We start from the raw sequence: 15,570 nt of genomic DNA, 5'->3' as shown, positions 1-15,570 counted from the left end.
TTGACTTTTGCATTGTATAGATTATTGTATAGAAAGAATAAATATCTGATTACTCTTTGGTCTGTGCATAAACATGGTTTTCAATAGATTTATTGGCTATATTGAGTACAAACTCCTTTAAAAATATATTAAGCATCTCTTTACTTCCTTTCTCTTTGCAATGTCATTGATATATATATATAATCTTGGTTCACATAAATACACCTGAATATATAGGTCCAAGGCTCTTAGTTCCCGCTTTCAATCCCAATTATGCTTCTTAACTTATGCCCTGTACACTGTATATTTAAGGTTTATTTTAGACCTTTTCAATTACAGCTACACACATTAACTTTGCAGCCATTGGGAAAAATGAAATTGAATCAGCTAATCACAGGTCTGGAGGGAAAAAAAAGCAATTGTTCCTCTGAAACCTTAGAGAAAATCTGACAGTACACTCCAGCTATTCATAACACTTAAAAAAAAAAAAACAAACCCTGCCTTTAATCTGTTATTTGGTTTCAAACCTGCTTTTGATCCATTATTCACTTTGAAATTCAACCTTCATTCAGATGTTCACTTTAGCCATGTATTCTAAAATTGCACCCACCATTTAGAAAGATGAAGCCTTGCAAAAGCAGCATTTTCTTAATTTCCCAGATCACAGAAATACATGGAAACTACCAAACTGCCAAATTCCTCTGAGCTGGCTTCAGCTCCAAGAAGCACAATAACTGGATTCCAATAATTAGAAAATAATTTATTTTTGTATTGTTAGCCAAATACAGTAGTAATATAAACTAATAACTAACCCAAAACTGAAATGTTTCCCAGCACTTTTTCCAACGAGCAGTAAAATTCTGGATGATCAACATTTTACCTCTATGTGTTGGTTTGTCCTAGTCATCACCCAATAAGTGACATTTTTCTTTACTGATTGAGGATTTTTAATTTGAGAAATAATGTAAAGCAATAAAAAAAGCCAACAGAGTATCACTGTTCTTACTTATAATGACTAGATTGAGGACACAGTGCAGGGGGACAGCCAAGTGGAGCTGCTCCCTGAACGCCAGGACTGCCCAGTCTCTAGGGGTGCTGGACAGGGCGGACCTCGCTTTCCAGAGCAGCAGCCCTGGAGCGACAGTAGCTGAAGTCAGTCATCCCTGGGACTGGCTCTCACCAAAGCATCATTCTTCTCAAGTTTTCCAATCAGTCAGTTAATTTACCTCCTTAGAGACAATATGAGTAAGTGGATGAAGAGAGGCCAAAAGTACCGCTAGGGAAAAATTCCTCATCCTGGAAATGGGAAGTGGGAAAAAGTTATTGACTTCTCAGAGTATGAAAAGTTATTTCATTATTTGAAACACAATGGTTTCTTAAATGAATTGAATCCCTGCTAATAATCTTGTTTAAGTGATTAATTTGATTAGTGAGTTCTCTTTTCATGAAACATTAAGAAGTCCAACTTTATTTTTTAAAGTCATAAGAACTCCTAAAGATATGAATGAATGTATTCCAAATAATACAGCATTGATTTGCAAAGCAGCTGTGATAAATGCCCTTTTGTTCTCAAAAAGACCTTCGTATTACTTCTATGTTGTCCTTTAACCAAGGAGAAACTTTTTACTACAAAGGATTTTCAGAATACCGATTACAGTTTCTCATTGGCAAATGTTGATTAATCCTGGGCTTGCCTAAATTGTATCAATGCATTTTAATGATAATCAGGTCATTCTCACCCAGAAACCGCAATATTCAATATCATTTTATTTTAAAACAAAATCTACTGTTTTTATTGTTCATGATTAATCATCTTTTGATCAGCCCTCAAAGAATTTGAACCATTTGTAATGAAAGGTTTAGATTAAACACTCATATTAGATTTAAATTATATTTGAGAGTATTCATGAAATTTTAACCATATACCTGAATCTTAATAGTTTTTATTTACATATTTTTAAGCATACCTTATCACTAGGTGACCTAGTTGGATAATATCTATACTCATTTAAAATTCTCTCTCTCCAATCTCTGTGTGGAGTATCCCACTTAAAAAAAAAAAAAAAGAATGAATATGTATAAGGAATGTTTAGGGCATATTTCAGAAACAGGGACATGTGTCATTTGAAGACAACACCCAGGTGATAATTTTGTCCTTGACCATCACTATTGAGAAGCATTCCTGATATACAAACTCTCACCTGATTTCATACTTCTCTTTCCAGCCTGGACAGGTAATCATTCCAACAACTCTGCTACCCAAATCTTCAGTTCCTTCACGCCTCAGATCTTCTACCTCATTCATCCTGCCAACATGAATGCTTGCATTAACTCCGATTTGTTCAGGAGTTTGCAAATGTAACCCTCAAGGCTGATTTGCAATATTATATCTTCAAAGAAGTCTTTGTCGACTCCCAAAGTTAGAATGTGTTGATAAACACTACACTGGCTATACACAGGCTGCACAAACTGCTGATTTTTCCTCGCTTTCTCATGTTGCAAATTGAGCAGCTTGAATAAAGGGACCCTGCTTATTGGTAAATTGAATTCGATCCCATCAGAAGGGAGAATCTCTCACTGGTCCTTTCCATCTTATTGCATGTGTCCAGTCTCCCATCACACACATACAGAGACACTCAGAAAGTCAGAATTGATGACTAGGGCTCCTCTTATTTATCTTAACTTTTGGAGGCATTTATATATATGATCAGCACAATAACAGAAACATGCTCCACTCATTACCTATTATATGATATCAAATTACTAGTCAGTTTAATTTTTCAATCGATACAAAAAATACACACATTCTGTATATCTTATTATTCTCTGTTGCTCCAAAAGATTCAATACATTGCTTTATTAGATGGATTTGTTTAGTTATCAACAAAATAAGACAAGAAGAGTCTTCTCAGTGTACTGTCATGAAGAACTCATCTTCAAATTCCAATCTCCATTTATCTCTATGCAAATTTAATTTCTGAAGGAAACTGATTATTCATGTTAGGGAAAAAACCCAAATTCTTTGATACATTACCTATAGAACTTAGAGACAGATTTGCATAGCACAAAAATAGCCACTCAGGTCTAATTAGAGAAGGAAACACTTTTGTAAGCTAAATAGCCACTTATTGTCTACCATATTTACTCAAGGTAATAATAAATAATGAAATACTAAAACCAAGTAAAATTTTGCTTTTGATATTTTATTACTTTGTTGGTACATGGATGAACATTTACATTTTCTCCATATTTTTTATTGAAGAGGCAGCTATTGAGAGAGTCAGTTGTCTCTCATTTGAAGGTAACCTCTTTGTTTTTGATTGCCTTATTAATCTATTTCTTTTGTGTTCTGAAGTTTTACATTAATATGAGTTTATTTCACTTATCTTGTTGGAGATTTGCTTGTTTTTTTTAAAATGTGGTTAAATACATATTTTACTAAATCTGGTATTTTCTTCAGCTCTGGGTATTTCCATTCAATTTCTTTTTAAATTGCTTTGGTTTCCTATTTCCTCTCCTAGTAGATTATCTCATTTTTTAAGGCCTTCTAACTTGGTTTTAAATCCCTAAAGTTTTGTGTCTAATTGTCTCTCTGTGTCGAATTCTAGATAATTGCTTCTGATATATTTTCAATTTCATTAATTCTTTATCCAGCAGTGTCTAATCTGTAGTCAAAACAATCGAGTTTTAACTATCAGTTATTATTTTTTCTTCCCTTTTGTGATATATATTTTGATTATTTTTAAATCTGATAGGTCATCTTTGTAATTATTAATAAACTCATTTTAGTAGCTACTGATACAGTGATATAGCAGTCCCTGCAATCTTGATGTTTACTACCTAATGAAATGAGCTGGCTTCTCGACCTTCATCCACTTGTAAAATGTGGCTATTTCTCAATATCCTTTCCTGGGTCTTCATCTGTTTTCTCATTGTAAACTGGATTTTCTCCTGGGTTAGCCCAATATATTCATGCCTTTTGTTATCATGTGATTATAACTTGTAAATCTAAATTTCTAGACCTAAAATCATATGTTGCCTGCTAGTTATAAATTTTCCTTATGAATTTTCTTAATGAAAATCATATGTTGCCTGCTAGTTATGAATTTCTTTATGAATTTTCTTTTAGCACCCAAAATTAATATAAAAAATAAATTCCAAATACATTGTCTATTTTCCTCTAATTTTCTTTCTTGGCTTATTTTGATGAATGCCCCCACAGTTTAGGCAGAATTTCAAACTGAATCTTCTGAATCGTCTATAATTACTTCTTAAAACAGTATTGTGTTAATACTTCCTTTTACTATCTCCCAGATCTACTCTTCCTTTCTATTCCCTTTGCTATTGCCTTATTTCAGGTTTTTAATTTCTTCTCTTTATAATCTCTATAGCATCTCCCCCTTACTGGTCTCCCTAATTCCATCTTGCTTTCTTCTGATCTGTTTCTCTCTTATTTCTGGAATAATCTTTCTGAAATCAAAAGCTGATCCTTAATCTCTCTTTCCCGTCATCCATTAATAGTTTTCTCATTTCCTACAAAATAAGTTCCACATTTCTTTTTATACAATATAAACCCTGAAGATTTTCACTCATGCATTTGACTCCACTACATGTTCTGTCCTTTTTTCTTTCCCTTTTCTACCACAGACACAACTGTGTTAAAATATGTTATTATTTTTAAAAATTTTTCTCCGGAGAAGCACATGCTTTTATATTTGCTTAAGAACTACTGTTTCTTTAGCATTTCCTTACTTAACTTGGCTTCAGACATAGCTCAAAATTTTGGACCTCTTCGAAAATTTTGTTGTCACTCAAACTTAGTTACTATTTCTCCTATCTGCATTTTTATTCTAACAGCTGATATTTTGATTATTTCTTTCTGTGTTCTTTTTATCTTCCCTGTAGTTCTCATGTGTTATGTCTTACTTTATTTTTCCTTTTGTGTCTGATTATCATTGACTATGCAATAGACATCGATCTTAAAATATTATCTGTAGCAATAATGTGAGGCCTAAGTTGAAGTGTCATTTCCTTCAGAATGTATAGACACTAATTTCAGCTAAGAATTTGCAAACTGTACTGACCTAGGATGAGCTTAAACTGGTTTCATGATTTAAGGTTTCCTAGTTTTTCCAGGCACAATTTTGTGACAGAGCAGTCCTCCCTTTCTCAGTCTTGTCCTGAAGGTGTTGTTTTTTGAGATCCCAGCACATGGTAGGGAAGGTAATTTTGGGATTCATTGCTTTTAGGTTCCCTATGCTTGAAATTCAATCAGCCTCACTCAGTAGAAAGTTCAAATTCTTAAAATCTGCATATGTCTTCGGGGCAAAGTCCAATTTAAAATTCATTTATTTCTTTGAATTTCACTTTCCTTGTGATATTTCTTCACTATCTTGTTAGTTCTTGATACTCATAAAAATTTTAATAATGTATTTCATCCTGATGTTATTCTCCTTAGGAGGAGATGTAGTCTAAATAGTCTGATCTGTTATTACCAGAAATAGAAAATCAGAAATGAACCTTCAAGTGTGTACTGGAGAACATAAAACCCAATTAATTTTAAAAGATTCTTATGTCCAGAAGGATTATTATACTATTTTCTATTTTTATTGAGGTATGATTGACAATTAATATTTGTATATATCTAAATTGTAAAATATAAACTTTAAAAGATGTACAATGTGATGATTTAAGACAAGCATACATTGCATTGTGAAAATGATTACGATAATCAAATTGATTAACACATTCATCATGTCATATAGTTCCAATTTTGGTGAGTGTGATGAAAACACTTGATTTACACTCTTAGCAAGTTTCAAGCAAACAATATAGTATTATTAACTGTAATCATCACATACTGTACATTAGATCCCCAGAACTTATTCATCTTATAATCGAACATTTGTATTCTTTCACCAGCATCTCCCCATTGTCCCCAAACCTCAGCCCTGGCAACCATCTGTTCTATGAGGTCAACATTTTTAGATGATACATTTAAAAAGGTGATATCACACAGCATTTGTCTTCTGTGTCCAGCTTATTTCACTGAAAATAATGTTCTATCATATAAGCTATAAGATGGAAATATGATTATTCTGAAATAATGGTTGTCCTTAACAAGAACATTCCACTGGTAAATATATCAGAAAACATGTCATTAATGTCTTAAATTAATAAGTTTGAAATTTAAAGTATACTGGTAAGTATGCTGTCTATACTTTTAAATAAAGAAAGATTCTCAAAAGTCACAAAAATGAAAAGGGTCCTTAGTCAGCTCGTTCACTGATGTAATCTAAACAGTTGCTTTGATTCTTGACAATCTAGAGAATCTTAAGGAAGAGAAATCCTCCCAGGTATATTTTTTTTTAAAGAAAACATGATAGATCTTGTGTATTTTCTTTAAATCAAGATTAAAACAGACCCGTGATAAATTAAACATCTTCTACATTCTACATTTACTCAGAGAATTTGACAGCTAGATATTCATGAGTGCTGGGGCATGCATACAATTCCATAAACAAGAGTGCCTTGCTCTTACACACAACAAGTCATGGAGAAGGCAGTTTATTATATACTTGTCACAAGGCCAATCATGGTTGAAAAGCCTTGCTTTGTTGATTTCTATAAGAATTCTATAAGATTTTTTGCTCTTTTATTTACTTTAATAGAATAGTGCAGGCAGATTTTATAAAGGTCAGTATAAGATCTCTTGCCAGTTGAATATCATCCTATATTTAATAAGAAATTTTTTGTCATCTGTTTTGCATTTTTTTAGATATCAATTTTTTTCTTCTTCTCTTCATTTTTAACAACAATGAAATAATGTTTTTAGCTCCCAAATAAATAGTGTATATATTATTCATTTAACAGAGTTCTATTCCTTTGGATAGTCTGAATTTGATTGACAAAATATCCTTTGTGACTGAGGGCAAATTATGAATTAATTATGACTATTAGAATAAAAATAATTTAAAATAAAGAGTAATATATATATGGGTTTCTTCTTTTTATTTTAGGCTTATTGAGGTATAATTGGCATATAATATTTAAAGAATACATTGTGGTGATTTGATATACATATACAGTGTGAAAAGATTCACTCTCCCCCATTTAGAAAAATAACACATCTATCACCTCACGTAATTATCTTTTTTTTTTTTTGAGGACATTTGAATTCTACTCTCTTAGTAAATTTCAATTATACAATACGGTGTTATCAATTATAGTCACAATGTTTCACATTAGATCCTCAGACCTCATGCGTCACATAGCCGAAGGTTTGGATCTTGTTACCAATATTTAACCTATCTATAAGACTTGGAGAGCTAGATATTGCAAAAAAAAAAATTAGGATAATTCATTTTATTTATACTTTTCATCCAAGAGCCATTTATTTTACTTTTATGTTTTATTATTGCCTTTCACTAGGGCACTAAATATTAAGACTATCATTTGGTAAGTTTGAGAGGCAGAATTCTAAGATGAGCACGCTGTGGTATACAGCCTTGTATAATAGCCTCCATCGGAGTGTTGCAAAACCTATGAATACAATTGGATATAACTCCTATGATTGTATTACAGTTTATGGCCAAAGGGCTTTTGCAAATGTTGTTAAGGCTCCTAAACAGTTTAGGTTGGCCTGGTCCTGTCCGTTGAGCCCTCTGAAGGGTCGGTCAATAAACAGTAGCATAGATTCCCCTACTGGTTTGAGAGGAGCAAAACAAAGACAGTGGAAAGGGCCAGCTGGCAGGAAATGGTGAGTGATCTCTAACAGCTGAGAACAGCTCTCTATTGGTGACCAGTAAGAAAGCAGGAGTCTCAGTCCTACAATCACAGGGAACTGAGTTCTGCTAAAAACCACTGAGCTTAGAAAAAGAGGTCCTTGAGCCTCAGGTGAGTAGAGAATTGACTGAAGCCTTGATTTCGGCCAGATGAAGAGAGCAGAAGGCTCAGAAAAGAGGTGCCAGATTCCTTTCCTACGGAAATGGTAAGATAATAAATATGTGTTGTTTATAGCCACTGAAAGTTTGGTAATTTGTTACACAGTGCAAGAAAACGAACACAGCAATTCAGAAGAACAGTTGGAGACACAATTTCAAAATTTCTATTTTCATTATTCATCTGTGGTAAACCTATTACAATAAATAAATTGTTCTCGGGAAAAACTGAATGTCAACTTAACTTGCAAATATTAACTTGAAACTGTAAAAATGTAAATTAAATTTTAGTTAAAAAATTTGTATTACTTTTCCCATGATTGTTTCTCAAATAATAACATTGCCATCTATACAGGATGGTTTTCAGATAGGAAAAAAGATAAAATCTTGCTTCCATTAGTCTTCCAGGATTATGATTCCGTGGTCTTAGTGGTATAGACTAAACCAAGTTACTTAACTTTTCTATACATCAATTTCATTACTGATAAAATTAAGTTAGATTATATTCCTCAAAGGTCTCATTTATATCAAAAGTTTTATAGTATTCTGATACTTTGGTGAAAATGTTAATAATATATTTTGAGGAAATAATCAGAGTTGATCTCTAATCTTGCACTACTGGAAAAACCAACTTTTCTAACGCGAATCAAGAGCTAGATCTTGTAATTCTCTTTTTAAAGAAAACAAACAAACAAACAAACAAGCCTCTATGTAAACCCATAAGAAATGGTAAAAAGCATTTGTGTGAACATGGAGGGAAGTTAAAGAAGTACTTAGGTCTTTTTCTTTAATACTGGATTTCTTTTTTTTGGTATTGCTAGACCTATGAGAGCTGAAGGAACAAAGTAGAGATGAAGATGAATTCCATTCCAATTCGATTCTGTAAATATTCTATAATAAATAGATTAATGTGAACACGAAAGTCAAATGAAGTCAATACCATTAGCTCATGGAAAGCAGCATAATTATAATGAGGTCGATTCTCACACAGGGATATCATTCATTTTACCGTATAAAAGAAATGTAAGACAATTAAGTTTCCAAATTAGCTTGATGGGAGAAAACCTACAATAGAGCAATCCATTACTTACTAATGAAGTTACATTCCATAAAGGAGGCCCTCCAAGGAGTTTCCTTTTGAAAAAATATTTATGTACAGATTAACAGAGGTGAGCATTGATTGCTTATCTCAATTGCAAATTTAGCAAGTTCCCCAGAGGGAAAAAACATACAGATTGTTTGACTGAATTGTTGTGGGTGGCTTAAAATTACAATGAAAGGCAATGTAAAAATTGAAACCATGTGGGTTTCATGTAAAAATAGAAACCATGCGGGTTTCTTTATTTTGCTTGAAGGGAATGTTACTAATTTATTTTTCCAATAAAAATTCAATGAAATCAGAATTTACATTTTGCTTTCAAATTAGCAATAACAAAAGGGGGATTAAATTAACTAGTTTGTTATATTTATTAGTTCTATGTTGTTCATTTTAGCCCGGCTTCCAAGGGCTGACTCAATGGCAGAAAATACTAGCTAGAGAGAGAGATAAATAAAATAAAAATTTGTTATAAAATAGTGCAGATTGTTAACTATACATATGGATGTGAATCTAAAACAGTCAATAAAGATTCAGTTGCAATGTGTATAGCATAGCATGCCTTGGAGAAGTACAAAGAAGTGTGTGTATCATCTCTGATTTTAGACACTTACAATGAAGTTAGTTGTTTATAAACATATGGGTTATTTTAAACTAATATAGTCTATCATTCATTCATCTATATGATAAACAAGTTCTAGTAAATAGTTGGTTCTAAGAAAAAAACATAATTGCTGCCATCGTGGAATTTACTGTAAAATGAGGAAGACAAAATAAACGGCAAACAAACAACTTAAAAATTAGAAATGTTTTCTCTGAAGAGACTGAAAAGAATTCAGTGATAGAGAAAAATAGATGAGAGGGCAGCTGATTAGATGGGAGGGAGGGCAATACATGCCCTTTCGAACAGATGTCATTTAAGGTGAGATGTGAAGTTTGAAAAAGAGACAGCTATGTAATGAACACACATAATCCCTTCTGGGCAGCACCAATGGTTTGTGCTAGGAAAAGAAAAGATTTAGTGTATTTATAGAATGTGCAGAGTCCAGTGTGATTGGAGCATAGAGAACTGGAACCCGAGTTGTTTAAAATGTGGTTGAAATGTACATAAGGCTACATGCAGGATTTTAGAGTATAGTTGGTTTCACAAGAAGTCAGTAGAAAATTTTTATGAGATATGACATGGTATGATTTATGGCTTAAAAAAAGATGACCCAGGCTACTTTCTGTGTTAAAAAGATTATTGGCAGTTCAGAGTGTGGAGGACAAGAGTAGAAATCAGGAGACCAATAAAAGACTGTGGCAACAGCTCAGCCAGGATGTGGCCTGAATTATAATAGCGGCGATGGATAGGAAGACAAGAAGGCAAATATTAGATTTATTTCAATGGTGGCATTAACAGTACTTGCCAGTATTTTGGATAGAGAAAGATAGAAGAGAGAGACAAATAAGGAAAGCCCCAGAGGTGTTTTGTTTGTTTGTTTGTTTGTTTGTTTTGGGAAGCTATAGGAATGATTTACTTAAATAAGAAACACATCCAGTTTTCATAAAGAAAAATGATCTTGTTCGCTCTGGACATGCTACTTTGAAATTTGTAAATAAAACAAGAAAATTGGCATTAAAAATTGGCAGTAAAGGGATCCAACAAGAAATTTGAGTCATTAACAGCCGTAGGGATAGACTGTAGACAGAAAAGAGCGAAGGGATGAGGAGGAAGCCCTGGAGACTCCAACAGGAAACTGTCAGGAAGGTTACCGGGTAAGTTAAGAGAAAAATCAAAACACGATCAACGTCGAAGCTAAGAGAAGAGACATCTTTCAGAAGAAGGGAATGCTTAACTGTGATAAAGAGTGTGACTAGGTAAAATTAGGACAAAAATGATCACTTAATTCGACAGAAATAAAATTTCTAGAGATCTTGATGAAAAATATTTTAGTGCAATAATGGAGAAAGAAGCTGAATCGTAGCACACTGAGGAGTGAATAAAAAGTGAGAATGTGGAGTCTGTGTGTGTCTCTAGTTCTTTCTAAAAGTTTATCTAGGTAGAAGCATAGAAATGGAGTAGTAGCTGGAAAAAGATCCTGGGGGAAAAGGAATGATTTCTTTAAGAATATAAAGTAGTGAGGCAAGTTTGTATTCCAATATGCATATTCTTCTAGAGAGGGAGAAAACGATGGTTTAGGAGGGGAGAGGAATGAGTGATGAATGTAGGAAATTTCTTAATTTCTCAAGATTGTTGAGGGAGATGGGATCCAGAATAAATGCTACTGAATAGGAAGGAGGGATAAACTCTGAATGTCGCACAAAGGAAGAGGAACAACAACAAAAAGCAAGTATATTAGAAATTAAGTAGAAATCTGAGGGAATCCAAAACTGATAATTTCCATAGGGCAGACCTTGGAGATATTGCTGGTTCAGTTCCAGACCACGACAATAAAATGAGTATCCCAATAAAGTTAGCTGTAATCTTCTTGCTGGCGGAGGATCATGCTTTCAATTCATGAAAAACGCAACATCTGTGAAGCGCAATCAAGTGAAGTGCAATAAAATGAGTAGACCTACATATGCTCAATGAATTGGAACTAAAGTCATCATCTAAAAGTGATTAGGCAGATGGGATGGTCGAGGAGTGCTCAGGTGCCTGAGGAGAAAAGGTAATATATGAAACTATTCTAGGATAGAAATAGCTTTCCACATAAATTTTTTTTTTTTTTTGATTGCTAGAGACATTGAGAGTCCACTTAACATCCGTATCACAAATTAAACTTGGGTATGTATTTATAAAATAAAATAAACACAGAACCTGACTCAGTCATATAATTCTTAAAACAACCTGCATGGTTGTGTGACTTTCATTTTCATCTATACACGCTTGCTTCAGAGAATACCTTGTTGAATCCTTATATAGTTGAGGTTCTTCCAGATGAGCAAGGAAGAAGGTGAATTGAGGGGAAGTTAAATATTTTTCAAGGGAGCATGTGTTTTTATGGATCAGGACATAAGAGAAGACCAAAGTGTTAATACAGTGGTGAGTCAAATATGTTGGCGAGAATGGCGATCTATTTGACCAGGTGACCTGGAAGTGAAAAAGGTTGGGACAAGTGAGGAGGATTAGATTTCTTGGTATTAGATATTTTGGAATTGGTAAATTTGGGAACATATGGATGAGAAGGAGAGGAAATAAATGTCAGTAAATACATGAGTAAAGAAAAGAGTAAGAATATATTTTGTGAATAATGATAGGAAGTGTGGTGAAGTTACAGGGGTAAAGTCCTTAGTTAGCTCAGAGAAATGATTAGAAGGGTGATAAGTGATAATAACATGCTTAAATTGCTGTGTATTTTATTTATTTTAGAAAAGAACATTTGGCTTCCTGCAATGACAGAAGGGAAGTTTTTATAACCAGTTACAGTCCTCCCCCCAGTCTCCCAAATCAATTGTGTTTAGGGTTTTTGTTCAGCTGACATGTATCAGTACAGCCCTAAGAGTTGTTATTATTGAAATATGCCTGAAAATTAATGAAATAGCCGCTCCCAGGGCCCCCGAGTGCCCTCTGCTGCCTCTCCGCACACTTCTGCTAGGACGCAGTGGGTTTCAGAGCCCTGCTCCAGCTCTAAGGCTGGCCGGCGGGTGCATTCTCATTGGTCTAACTAGCTGTAAATATTAACATATTACGTAAATGTTACATACGATTATATCTCTTTCTAAGTTCCATGACAGGTCACTGCCACAATATCAAACAACATATTTAAACCTTCATTTTTAAAATACCATCCAGTATAACAATATCACCTGCTTTTCCTTGACTTATGTCCTGCCGTGTATGGGTTTTACTTTATTAAAATTGATAATATCTATGTTATAGTCTCTACGCACAAATGATAGTAATAGAAAACCATTATCTAGTAATTTCTATGTGCCATACTATCTTATATCATGGAAATGATTAGAAATTACCTGTAATTACGTTTTTGTTTTGTTTTTTTTTCTTACTTCTTTTGGCTAACAAGAAAAAGGGATTTAAAAAAAAATCCGCAACAGTCCTCCCTCCAAGACAAGGGAATTTGACTGACTAGTTCTCTGCGGCACGTTGTTCCCTAGTTGGAGTTCGCAAATAGCTCGGTGAGCTATTTATTATGAAGGTAACTATTCATACTTTTGGAACCCTGCACAGATAGTAATTGAGTAAATAAAGTTCGACAACTGGTAAGAAGATTCTCCAGTTTTCTTGGTGTCCTTTACTTCCTATTCGAAAATGTGGCCTTTTGGTGGTAGTTGCGTGCTGTCTTGGATACTGGCTTTCTGCTGCAGCCTCCCTCCTCACTGTTTTTCTCTCCTTTTTAATCATGTCATTACATTTTTCTACAATCCCCATAATACTATATAACCTCTGAGGTCTACTCTTTTTCCAAAGGACAACCTTCTAGAAGCATTACAAGTTGACCCTTGAACCATGGGTGTGAACTATAGGGGTCCACTTATAAACGGCATTTTTTTTTTTCAATAAATACAATCCGCCCTTTGCATCCATGTGTTTCACATGTGAGGATTCAACTGCTCAGATGGAAAACAGTATTTTTGCATTCCTCCTGTGTCTTTCAAACCCAGATTTCCAACTGCGGATTGAAAATACTGTTTTAGCTCAGCGGTTGGTTGAACCACAAATGTGAAGGGCCAAGGCAGAGCCAAAACTGATGGGCGGGTTTTCTACTGTGCCGGGTCCATGTTACTAGCCTTCCCATGTTTCAGGGGTCAACTGTATTGAATGCTGTATGAACAATGATGTAGAGAACAAGTGTCCACAAGCCAGGTTAAGAAGTAAAGGTACAAATAAAGTTGTATATCTCTGGGTATCATTTGCTTGTTCCCAACCCTCATTCTTTCATCTGCCACCAGTATGAGCTAATTTCCATTCTGAATGTATGGTTTATTATTTCCCTGAATTCTGAAATAAACATTCCACTACACATGTATATGTCACTAAACACATATAGCATGTTTTTATGTACTATAATTTTATTTAAATGTTACCATACTGTGCATACCATTCACTAGATTTTTTTATTCCTATTTAGTTTTAAGAGTATCCATGTTACTACAACTAGATTTAGACCATTTATTTTCTCAGCTATGTAGTAGTATTTTACTCCATGATCTTACAAGTTATTTATCTATTCTTACATTGATATACGTTTAAGATTTTCTTGTTTTTTTTCTCTTATAAACATTTCTCCAAGGGACATTTTTATACATGTATATTTGTTAGTTTCAGGATAAATATATCCTGAATATGAATCATAAATATAAATAATTGTTGGGTCATCGGCATATGCATGTATCTTCAATTTTACTAGGTACTGCCAGATTACTTACCAAATTGCTTTCAACAATTTATACTTTCACAACTGACATACCATTGCTCTACATTCTTGCCAAGAGTTGAAGCTGTTTGACATATAAAATAGTTTGAAACTACAAAGTTTTAACTATTTCTTTGTTGCTCAATAGCTTACATATTGTTGATTACCAGTATTATTTGGGTTTCCTCTTCTACAAATGTCTTCTTTATATATTTGGTCATTTTTCTAGTGAGTATAGTCATTTTGTCTTATTAATGTATTTTTTATATATATATATATACATATATATATGTGTATATATATATATACACACACACACAGACACACAAATAATATGTATTTATTCAATTTGTACACATTTTTACTCTATGGCTTTATTTTCCTTATTTAAAACAGACTTTTGGTCGACACAGGTTTTTTTTTTTTTTAAATATAGTTTTTAACATTTAGTGCCATTTTCCTTAAGAGTTTGTGCTCTTCTTTGTTTCTTCTTTAAAACATGATCCCCTATTTTGAGGATATCAAGCTATTTTTCTCTGTTTTCTTCTAAAATGTATACAATTTTTTTTATTGCACATTGACTCCATCTGAATAGACTTTTCTGTAGGAGTAAAGACACCATTTTATTTCCTCACAGGAGATTAACAATTTAATTCTGCCAGCACCATCTACTGATGCCTTCAGTGGTGAACTTCACTGTCGCCTCTCCCTCGGTCCAAGCTGGACTTGTGGCTCCCTTGATCTGCTGCACAGCTGTCATTGTGAACATTATTTTTCTGAGTTATATCCGTATTTTATTAGGTAGAGCCCAACAACTTCCTCGGAAAGCGAGTGTGGGAAATAAAATACTTTTTTATATTTACAGATGGTCAAATCATATCATGAGGGCCTATCTTGAAACCTGCACCTCAGAGAGTATCGTTTGGTAAAGAACTTAGATTTTTCAGGCATGTTGCCAGGATTTGTGTCCTGGCTCTTTCACTTACTCCTATGTGATTATCACACCAGTCTTCAAATTGAGTAAGTGCACCCTTTTGAAGACTTTAGAAGAGGTAAAAGTTCAAAGGAGTTGAGTTTCACATCCCGAATAATCTGACTGTGAAGGCACCTTGTTTGACTGAGGTTTGCTTTTTCTTTCCTACCCAATTTTTCTAACCACTTGGTAGCAAATACTTTTGCAAGACAGATGCTGAAC

This window comes from Pteropus alecto, unplaced genomic scaffold (genome assembly GCF_000325575.1).
Source record: "Pteropus alecto unplaced genomic scaffold, ASM32557v1 scaffold35, whole genome shotgun sequence".
NCBI classification, from domain to species: Eukaryota; Metazoa; Chordata; class Mammalia; order Chiroptera; family Pteropodidae; genus Pteropus; species Pteropus alecto.
Note: the sequence above shows the minus strand (reverse complement) of the source record.